Source organism: Lepisma saccharinum, chromosome 21, assembly GCF_977018435.1.
Source record: "Lepisma saccharinum chromosome 21, izLepSacc3.1, whole genome shotgun sequence".
Lineage (NCBI taxonomy): Eukaryota > Metazoa > Arthropoda > Insecta > Zygentoma > Lepismatidae > Lepisma > Lepisma saccharinum.
The window spans coordinates 35,117,791-35,128,248 of NC_139249.1; positions in this window are offsets into that span (position 1 = coordinate 35,117,791).

Consider the following 10,458-nt stretch of genomic DNA (forward strand, 5'->3'; position numbering starts at 1 on the left):
GATGCCCAGTGGCTTGATTAAAGCTTCAATATCTTGGTTTGTAAGCGGCTCTTGTTTTTTTTAAACTTATTCATGACTCTCTTAACACCTTTGCCTTTCTTCTCCATGGCCAGGTTATGGCGCTTCTGCTCATCTAATTCTGCCCTATTTTTCTTGGCATCTATTACTGTTTTTGCTATGGCAGCTGATCCCCCAGCCAAGCTCCCAACAGCCCCGAGAGCAGCTAAGATGGCCGGGATGGTAAATATGAATCCCCCCACATGTGATTTTTTTCTTGATTGCTGTAATTTTTTTAATTGGGGGGTGCTAAGCAACAATTTCATACCATGTCCCTTGGCAATACAAGAGCTTTTTTTCTTCCGCTGCTTTTTGGTTAAAAGACTGTCAATAGTTTTAAGAGATTTGAGACCTGCATAAGGTATTTGATACATAACACCCTTGGCCTTCATCGTAGGTTTATTATATACATATTCACAACCCCCACCCCAGTTTTTGTTTGGTGCTCATAGCTATGGTGGTCCCCAATGCTGCTATTTTTTCACTCAAAGAAGCATCTTTGCTTACAAATCTACCAAATGCAGCCTCTTCTAATTTCTTGTCTGCAACATGTCTCTTGTCAAGGTCGGTATGTGTGTTGTATGCAATGTCATGGTCTCTGCAAGCAGCATCTAGGGGATTAACACCAGGATCACCTCTGTTTAATCTATGGTCCAATTTTGTGCCTGGACCACAATACTGATAGCCTGGAATGTGTAGTTCAAATGGCAGCTTGTTTATAATGTCATTAACAAGCCCCCGACCCTCAGAGACATTCCAAAATTTGGGTGGTAGAGTATTAATAATTTTTATAAGATATCCAATCCCCTTAGTGTCATTCACTATAAAATTAGATAATTTTGTGCTTATCATGTCCATAATTCCAACTTTTTCATTGTAAAAATTGTGGTTGCCAGCATTTTCCTCCCCAGCTATCACCAATAACCTATCTACAAGTTTCCTGACATCATCAACCCACACAAATTCTTTAGGCAGGGTGTTGTATTGTTTGATTCCACTGCCAGTCTTGATCTGTGACCATATGGGCTTGATTAAATTATTGTATTTTGCTCCACTGCTAGACTTGACTCTTTTTTGTGTGGGATCATTGTTCTGGTATAGAGCATCTGATTTTATTAATATTTCTTTGTAATCCTCATAATCTTGATCTGTATAGCTGCCAGGCCTCTTCCTAGTCATCAGTTCCCACAATCCAGGTGTTCCGGGGTACTTAACAAAAGCACCTTTTTCTCCGAGACGAGATTCAGAATAAACAATGATATCATCTCCCATAAAAGTTACTCTGAAATTACCAATTCTATGTATGATACTGCCATCAAGCTCTGTGTCAGCATATAAGCCAAACACCTCATCTTTATTGTCTTTAGGTGTGGTTAAATATTTTTGAGCAAGAAGACCCAATTCAATAGGATCCTGTGTAGCTTCAATTCTTCTAGGAGCAACAGGACTAGGTGTATGAATGCTGGAAAGTGGGGTGAATGGATAATCTAATATGTTCCTTGCAGCTACAGGTACAAGCTCTGTGATCAAATCTTGATTTTGCTCTGTAACAGTTTTGATATTCTTACCTAAATTATTAATAGCATCAATTACAGGCTGTTCTGTTTGTTTGTGTTTTTCATAAATTCCCCGGTTCTCTGATTTCCATCCCTTAAATCTTTTTACAAGATAATCTCTTAACTTAAGATCATCAATGACTGGTCGTTTCATGGTTGTTTATTTATGTCTCAACGTCTAGAAAATCGTTGATTTTATTTCTGTATTTGCCAGTGTTAGGTGTTCTTGTCATATCAATTGTGACAAACCCATAACTGTCCTGGTTCCAGCACCTACTGCAAAACTTGGAAAAATCATTGTAGCTCAAGTCCCCACCTACATATTCATCGTGTATGTGTTTGAGGTTGGTATGATCTTGATGAAACACACATATAAAATTGCTGTTGTCTCGGATCAGTTGCTTCGGTATTTTAGAAAAAGTCTGTGCCAGGTAGAAGCAATCAATGTTTTTGTGCCGCCCCTGTGTAAAGAAATTTCTAACCTTGTTTTGATTATCCAGTATAATGTCATCAAACACAACAACAGAATTATCGAGACATTCATGAAGTGGCTTAACATCTGGTTCAAATGTGGCAATATCCAATCCATCATATAGCTTCATCAACTGCTGATATTTTAATTGTTCCAAGCTCTTAGAAAAAACATACAAGTGCCTGTTTTTCCAGTCTAACCAGTTGGGTGCCAATAAAAAATTATCAATCATTAGTGTAGTTTTACCACAAGCAGATGGCCCAACAATAAGACACCTAATATTATCAGGCAGCAAGTTGCCATTTCTCTTATTCTGCTGTTCAGGTTCTGGCAGCCTCTTTATAACATCCCAGGTGCTCATATTATTATTTTGTCTGCATCGATCCAGCTGTTTTCCGGATGACCCAGCCATTTGACAAGTAACTTGTTGCCTTTTCTGCGGATGATTTTTTCTATGAGATATGTGTCAGGCTGCTTAGTTTTGCTGAGTTCTTGTTCATAGAATCTGCCTTTGAGAATTTCTCCTCGGTGATCTTTTATTATATATGTGTTAAGGGTCCCAGGTTTAACTTGAACTACTGTAAATAATTCGGTGCTCCAGTTTCTTGTAAAGCCTCTTTTGAATAAGTGCTTATATTTGCTGATTCTTACTTGATCGCCCACCTTGTATTTGGCCTTTCTTGTTGTTGGCTGGTATCTAGGATAATAAACAGTCCTGATCAATTTTTGCTCATCAGATGAAGTTACTTCAGAGGGTTTCATGTTGATTGTGGAATGGACCGAGTTGTTATATTTATGTAGAAGTTCTGGAAGAATATTAATCCATTTATAATTACCTTGGAGGGTAAATTGTTTATACATAAGATTTTTTAGGGTTTTGTTGAATCTCTCTACAATTGAGGCTTTGAGATCACTGTAACTCGAGTAATGTTTTATTGCCTGGCTTTTAATAAATTGTTGAAACACTGAATTATAAAATTCTTTGCCATTATCTGTTTGCAAATAGCGTGGTGATCTTCCTGAATGATTGATGATTGTCCTGAAGGCTTCTGTAACACATGTTCCAGTCTTGGATTTGAGTGGCACAGCCCAGGCAAATTTTGAAAATGTGTCTATTACAGTGAGTAGATACTTGTAGCCCTTGTTGATTTTGTCTAAGTTTTTCAACTGTCCACTTGACAACTCAATCAAGTCGCTCTGCCATAAATCATCTATGCCCTTTGTGACTACTGGGAGTCTCTTATAATTATGTCTGGCTTGTCTGTGTAATTCATCAACAATAATTTGTCTAGACATGATATGTAAACAAGAATATTGCAACTATGGGGTGTTCAGCAGCTGATACTGCAGGATTTTCTAAATATAATTTGTCTCCTATTTGTATTTTAAATTCCAGAGATCCATCATCTTCAACATAGGCTGTTTCTAATGTATTGGGATCTGTAAAATCCTCTAATTCTACACTGGTGATTTTCACTTTGTTGTCAGCATTTGTTATTGATAAGGTGGGGTAGTGGTGTGACTGTGGCTGATGCCAATATTTGATCTTGATTGGTCTCAATGTGCCCCCAACAAAAAACTGGTAATAAAATTGTGCAGGGGACAGCATATATATTTTGCCTCCTGGTGTAAATGGTGAATCATATTCTTTGTTGGGGATGCTGTACAATTCAAGAATTACTGTATGTTTTGGATTCTCGATTATGCCTGTTATTTCTTTTTCTGCTGTGAGCAATCTGCTTGTTACAGATTCAAGGTGCTCATTGATGGTCCTAACAACATCATCATGGCCTGGCTTTATTTTTATGTCCACAGCAAGTCTCTTGTATTGTTGCACAATCTCTTGAAGCTGGGTGGCAAAAACAGACAGAGCATTTGCTTGATTGGATTCCATGGTCCCTAGCTGTTGCTTGATATTAGCTACAATTTGTTGCAAATTTTCAACAACTGCCAATTTTGAATTTTGAGCAGTAAGATCATGGACCTGTCTTCTGATATCCTCAAACAGGGCATGCAGTTCATTAATATGTTGATTGGTTGGTAGAGTGGCCACTGTCTGAGAGAGATGTTTGATCTCTGCTTGGATATTCTTGATATCTTCTGATTTCAATATCCTATTCACTGCTCTCTTAATATTTTTAAGTTCCTGTGATGTGGGAAGATTTGATACTGTATTTTGCAAAAATTCAAGTGCCAATTTCACATTGTTTAATTCAGAAGCATCAGCCACATTTTGCATAGCATTTTGGAGCAGGGCTATATCTGCCTGAGAGGGTGTTGATTGTTGTAAAATTTCAAGCTTTGTTTGGATATCATCTATCAAGTGATGAAAATGAGATAGCTCAGATTCAGTGTTGAGGTTTTCAAGCTTTGTGATTTGTTGCTGGACACTGACAAGGGTATCTACAATGCCAGGCAGGCGAGTTTCTTGTACATTTGCCAAATCACTTTGCACTGCTGCTATGATACCTTCAAGATGGGTTATGGTACTTTGAATTTTTCCAAAATCTTCATATGTTTCAAGTTGCAGCTTGATGTTTGCTACACTCCGAGTTATTGCATTCAAAGCATCAGAAGATGGCAAATTGTTCATAAAATTTTCAAGTGTCTCGATTTTTTCTTTAACCTCGGCTATGGCATTGTTCAAGGGATCCAGATTAGGTATCTGGAGTGATTGAATCTGTTCTTTTAGAGTGGAAATCACTAGATCAAAATCTTCCTGTGATTTTATGCTTTTGACAATTGTTTGGAGCTGTGTCTGGACATTATTAATCTGTTCCTCTAATTGCTGTTTCAATTGCTCAGAGTTGGTGGCCTGGGTCTTAAATTTGGCTTGAAGAGCTGCTACAGCTTCTTCCAAACTTTGAAAATTATCTAATGTTGCCAGGTCAGTATATTTCTGAAGCAGCACTTTGAGTTCAGAATCAATTTTAAGAAGAGGGTCCATGCATTGTGATTGCAAATTTGTAATTTCTAATTGAAGACTGGCATTGAGTGTGGTCTGTAAAGCTTGTAAATCACTTCTCAATTTCTTGACTCTGACATCAAGCATCAGAATCTCATCACTGTGATCTTCATGCCTTGTATGGCCAAATATATCATTAGGCATTTTCTTTTAGTGGTTATTTATTATAGAGTATCTAATTCTTAATTCTATAAAAAAGGGTATAAGCTTGTCATATGATCCAGGGACCTCAATATATAAGCAGTCACCAGCAGAAACAGTATATACAGTGCCAGAAATCATGTTTGAGTGCTTAATTCTATAAATATTTCTCCCTACTGAAATCTTGACATCACCCTCAGGGGTTGTAATAAATTGCAATTGCCCACCTACAGGTAATTGGTAATGATTTAAATTATTGTTAAATATGTACAATGTTTTGCCTGTTTCATCATTATTATCTGTAAGTATGCTGTTCAGATGAATAATTAACAAGCCGCTCAGTTTAGACAGCATATCAGAAGAGGGTTGTGGTGTTGGCAGGTCCATAATAGCCTGTTTTTTGAACCCAAATAAGTTCATAGGCATGTTTATTTATTTCAAATCATGCTCTGTAATTGGGCATTGTTTCCCACTTTTCAAATCACAATGACCCCAAGGTAGAGTATGTATGCAACATGATAAAATGCATCTCTTATCATCATGTGGGTCCAGGGCCACTTTTCTTACAATATTTGAAGTCAGCAAGTGATCCTCACTCTGAATTCTATTTTCTGATGTTCTGATTGAACTCTGGGATTTGATGCAATTTTTATAATCTTCAAATACAAGATCTTTTTCCACAGTAACTCTGCCAATACCCTTGGCCTTTTTGACAACAGCACTACATGTTTTAAAACTGTACACCTTGGCACTTAACCCAGCAAATTCCACAATAACATCACCACATGTCTCATCTTTTAACTTGCCAGGCACCTTTTTGTTGTGGGGTTGAATTCTTGTATGTTCACTGGTATCAAAGTATTGAAACAATTCAGGCTGTGACATATCTTGATAAACATCTTCTGTTTGAATATCAAGAATAAAACTATCCGTGTCCATGTACAATAATTTTACACGATCACCATAAAAAGGTTTCAGCACATCATAATACAATGTTAACATATGTAATTTGGACAATTCCAATATCGCAGCCCCTACGTAAATAGGTTTATCAAACTTAATCTTTGTTTTCATCATGTTGAAAAGTGCCATGTGCTCATCATAAATTCTTCTGTAATTGAAGTTGGGCTTTGCAACCAATTTTTTGCTCAGGCTGGGGTCAGTAATTATTTTAACATCGGTATGTTTCCTGACATTTTCAATAGTTTTGCCATACACTGAATTCACCATCAATTTAAACAAGCTCTTATCAAATTGACTCTTTGCAGATGTTCGAAGCTCCGTGTTTGTATCAATATATGGTTTCAACCATTCTGAGTGCCTGAACCTTAAGACTTTGCCAATTTTGGTCACTTGAACACCATGTTTCATCAGGAACTGGAGGTTTTTGTAATATATAACATAATCCTGTTTCGGCTCCAGGGTCATCATGAGCTTCTTCTGTTTAGAGCCAGGTGAGCACTGAACCTCGGGAATTGGGGACAGATCAGAAAATTTGTTGTGCAAATGATCTGGAATTATCAGATCAACCTCTAAGAAGAGGCCATATTCACTGTCATCAAAATCCTGAAGATCCTCAATATTGAAATCTTCGACCCATTCAAGCCCTGCATATGGCAATTTATCCATCATGGCATGACCATAGAGGTTGTTGGCATCTACATACAGTATATAATTTGATGGCCGTGCTGGATCATAATCAGGCATATGCTTGTTATTTGCTCTGGCATATCTCTGGGAACATTGCACCATCCCCCCTCTTATACATTTCTCCATAAACAGATACATATCTTGATCGTGGATCAGATCCAATTGCTTTTTGGTGTTCAAAAACGTTGCGGCCCATGCTAGACCCGGGGCACTGTAAAAATACACTGGGTCCAGTTTATAATTTTGCATGGAAGATTTTCTGAATGCCTGCAATATATCAGCTAAGAGGGTGACGTCAAGTTTCAAATATGCCATGTGATAATCACCAAATGTCTGGCAATTTAAATTGTTCCACATCAACTGAGCATGGTGATAATCTTCATCACTGATTCCAGATCCTCTGATTCTGCTGTAAAACTCTTCTTGTGGTGGCAGGGAACACTCATCAAATTTAGAAAAATCTGTGACATAGTCATATGGATATACACCCTTCCGCCTAATTAATTTCAGGTCCTGATTTGGAAACAATGCACGTGTGATTTTGAATTGATCATCAGATAATTGAGTGGCCAGTGTATCCAGGCTAGCTGATAAAAATCTGTAAGAATCAAGAAATCTTATGTGAATAGGAACACCATCAACTTTAATTATCTTGCTAATAGATATATATTTCTCGTCATTTTCAGCTAAAATATTTAAATTCTGCTTCTCAAACCCCTCGTACCTGATCAGATGATGAAAATCATAATTGGATGCTCCATGGCAAAATATGGGGATAAATCTTGGTCTCTTGATCTTAATATTACAGCTATTACACAGGGCCATTAAGAATTTACCATCTGTATGAGAATGGTGATGTACCTTGATATTTGTATCTGAAAATTCAGAATCACATACCGGACATTTTTCTGCATTGTTGAAATCTTCAATCTGTTCCTCTGTTAAAGGCAACATGGGCTTTGATTTTAATAAGATGTTAGATGCTATGTCACGGCACTCATTTTCTATTCTATGTGCAAATATTTTGATGGCATTTGGTCCCTTGTATGAATATTCTTTAATAACAACACCATCCCGTATAACCATATAACAAAAGCTGGAAGGTTCATGTTGCTGGTATGATGTACTTGAAGATTCTTCGGGATCTGGGCTACAGAATGCAAGAGATTTGAGGTTCGATTCAGAATCCCAGACAATATATGCTGGGTGTTCCAACAAGGCTTCATTCTTTTTGAATTTGCAATTTTCACTTGGATTGGGCATCACCATATGAACAGGTTTATGGTTCCCACAGTATTTCAGATGCTCAATTAACTTGTTTTTAGCAATTTCTGCATTCTCTTCCCGAACCCCCTTCACCATTTTTCTACCATCAAATTCAGTTAAACATCTTCTGCACAACTTGAATATTGTATGAGTTTTGTCTAGTTGTGTTCTCACCAAAGCTTCAAGATTATGTATCAGAGTGTAATGATATGTACCATCCTTTTCAATTAAGAGCAGATCAATCGGAATTGCAGATTCATCATCAAGTGTACTGATTCTGAGAGGATCTATCAAGCAATTGCCAGTGGAACAAGTAAATACATTAATAGATAATTGTTTGCCATTGATGTGCCTGGCTCTTTTTTCAAATTTGTCAATATTCTGAACTGACATTGGATATTCCAAACCCTCCATTGCATCGTCAAAATCGTGTTCATGTTGCTTGTAATAACTTATTCTCTGAGGATTCCTTGAAACTGGATACAAAGCAGCTAATATACACCACAAAAAGCATTTCTGGTCGGTATTTTCAATATTGACCACGGCTCTTTTGTTTTTGATATTGGCAGGTAATGGCAGATATGTAGATCCTTGTAATGGGTTGAATTCAGAAATATTAACATATAACTTGTGTGGAGATCCGCATAGGCTCCATCCTGATTCTTTTGCTGCAAATTCAGAGTGTTTAATATTCAATTGTTCCATCAACCTGCTTATTATTCTGTCCGAATTTGCATTTGAATATACCGGTACAGTTTCTGTTATGTGGGGGTGTGTAAATTTTGTAGCGTTTGGTTTCTTATATTGTATAAACAATTTGAGGAAGAGCTTATAAGAGCCATTTTGTGCATTTAGAATTGCCTGCACTTTAGGATTTACACTGTTCAAGAAATTCTCAATGCCGCATCTTGGCTCTGATACAAAACGGTGATCTCTTAATTGGCCGTTAAAACTGCTACGGATAGGTTCATGGCGTGGCTGCTTTGCTGCTCTGGCATTAAGAGGTGCTTCGTGCTTTCTTTTCAGACCAGATGTAGATGGTTGTGCAGAGCAAGTATCTTTATGTGTATATGTGAAGTATTGCATGCTGTATTTTCTATTGCATTTGGGGCATATTTTTGTGGGAGTTCTGCATTTGTCTGGATTACAAATTTTTTGGTGTCTGGCCCAATTAGAGCTAAATATATTTTTATTGCACTGATTACAATATTTTTGATTCGGCATTTTTGTTGTTGTTTATTATATACAATTTCCTGGGTTTCAATTCAAAACTTTATACTGAATAAAAAATATCAGTTGGGTTCAGCTGTGTGATTTGTATGTGTGTGTGTATGTATGTATGTGTGTATGTGTGTTAATATTTTTTGGCTTTGGTATTTATATAAAATTTCTTGGGGTCCAAATCAAAACTTTATACTTAATAAACCTATGACAGGTTGTCAAAAATTCTGTATATTAAATCAAATAGATTTGTAATTCAATTTATACAAATCTGCAATATTTTTGTGTTTAAAAAATATGAGCAGCACTGCAACAACACACCCTTTCTCTTCAACAACTTTTTCAATACTGGCTGATATGCAATGCAAAATCTCTTTATATACCCTAAGCACGGACCGCATTGAAAACATCTGAAACAATAAGCCAATCAGAATATAACACATCATTACATTATGTCATAAGCAACCAATCAGAAAACAACACATGTCTAATAATTTGTTGCAAAACATGATGCAATAGAAATAAATCAGAAGTAGGTCACAAGTGGACCGGAAGTATGCAAACCGGAAGTGGACCGGAAGTGGACCGGAAGTAAACCGGAAGTAAACCGGAAGTGGACCGGAAGTGGACCGGAAGTGGACCGGAAGTGAACCGGAAGTGGACAGGAAGTGGACCGGAAGTGGACCGGAAGTGGACCGGAAGTGGACCGGAAGTAAATATGTGTGGGTGGGTGTGGGTGGGTGTGGGTGTGTATGGGTGTGTGTATGGGTGTGGGTGGCCTAGTTTTAAGTGTGGTCAAGAGGGGCATTTTTTTGACAAGTTTATGGACAACAATCTCACAGAAGTGCCTTTTGTAAGTATAGACAAGGAGGCTCTTCCTTTCCGAAAAAGCTCTTCCTTTCCGAAAAATTCTTGAGGGCATTTTTACAAAAATCTTGGATTATGCAAGAGTTCCACACTTGAGCAAAAAACTCATGTGGGCATGTTGAGCAAGTTTTAAGTATAGCAAAGCTGTTTGAGAGGTGCTCTTCCTTTCGTGAGTTTATAGTACCACAAATACCACTACTGTACTGCTATAATCTATTAGTATCTACATGTATTACATATGCTATATTTAAGTCATCTGAAAA